General features: G+C 34.7%; 1 non-coding gene across 1 annotated transcript; it reads left to right on the top strand.

Annotated features, from left to right (window-relative positions):
- The first annotated feature begins 392 nt into the window (after window positions 1-392).
- LOC119805598 lies at window positions 393-499 on the top strand. The gene has a single exon (XR_005283925.1). It is a non-coding gene; the product is annotated as a U6 spliceosomal RNA (small nuclear RNA).
- The last annotated feature ends 1,014 nt before the right edge of the window (window positions 500-1,513 follow it).

The following is a 1,513-nucleotide window of genomic DNA, read 5'->3' as shown; positions in this document are numbered from 1 at the left end:
ACAGTTAATGTTCTCTTATGAGTGAGTGGATGCTATGTTTGTCTTACCTCACTCAGGATGATTTCTTTCTAGTTCCAGCCATTTGCCTTCAAATTTCCTGGTGTCCTTGTTTTTAACACCTGAGTAATACTCCACTGTGTAAATGTACCACATTGTCTTTATCCATTACTCGGTTGAGGGGCATCAAGGTTGTTTTTAGGTTCTGGCTATTATGAATAAAGTATCTATGAGCATAGCTGAGCAGGTGTCCTTGTGGTAGGATTGAGCATCCTTTGGGTATATACCCAAGGGCACTATAGCTCTGGGTCTTGTGGTAGATTGATTCCCAGTTACACACCTAAAACTTAGCCATAACAATAGTTTAAACTTATTTGTATAAATATTTTACTTTGGTGCTCACTTTGACAGTACATATACTAAAACTGGAATGATACAGAGAAGATTAAAACGGTCCCTGCCCAAGAATGACATGCAAATTCATAGTGTTTGACAGGTTTCTAAAACAGATTTTGCTTGAAAATGTCATAATGGTTATCTAATACTTTGTATATTAATTTCAAAAGTTTTCTAGAAGCACAAGGATTATGGGAAGTAAACTGACTATTATTTTTTATTTTATAAGAGTCACTGATTAGATGTTAGGGAGAATCAATCATCATCATCATCATCATCATCATCATCATCATCATTATTGGTTTTTTGAGATATGGTTTCTCCGTAGCTTTGGAACCTGTCCTGGAACTAGTTCTTGTAGATCAGGCTGGTCTTGAACTCACGGAGATCTGCCTGCCTCTGCATCCTGAGTGCTAGGATTAAAGGCATGCACCACCACTGCCCGGTGAGAATGAAATTTAATAAATCAAAGTTCAGCAAAATATCTTTAAAATGTGCAGTAAGACTGAAAATTCAATGACACAATTTTCTGAGAACATGCATCTATTTAGATACATGACTTTTTATATGGTTTCATTTTCAGCTATAACACCATTCAAGATAAATGTCAGTTTAAAATGAACTCAGGCTTCTTGAATAATAAAGCATTGTTTCATAGTTAATGAAGCATAATCAGTCATACTGACCTCACTAAAATACTAATAATAACATGTTTAAGAGTACATTCTATAACCATCAAAGAGAACATATTTAATAATTTCACATTTATCTCACACTTTAAAATAGTATGTATTAAAAGTTAGTATAGCAGTATATGCTGTTACTATTGGAAAGATTAGTGAGATATATATTTCAATGTATCTTGTAAGATTACACCCAGAAAACCCCAAATTTTAATGTATATGTACGTCATCCTGGTATATATATTGCTAAAATTTGGTTTCTGTTCAGCTGCTTATCCACACAGCACATTGTAAAGCAGCAAAGTCATGTTTAGTAGGGTCGCACAGTTGAAAGGATGTTTGGAGATTCCTTAGAAAAATGAGCTGACAGCCGTTCTTTGCTTCTCTCAGCAGTTTTGGAAGGAAATGAGCTACAGTCACTGCTTTTCTACTTCTTA

The sequence above is a fragment of the Arvicola amphibius genome, chromosome X (assembly GCF_903992535.2).
Source record: "Arvicola amphibius chromosome X, mArvAmp1.2, whole genome shotgun sequence".
Lineage (NCBI taxonomy): Eukaryota > Metazoa > Chordata > Mammalia > Rodentia > Cricetidae > Arvicola > Arvicola amphibius.
This window is presented reverse-complemented; position numbering and strand designations above follow the sequence as displayed.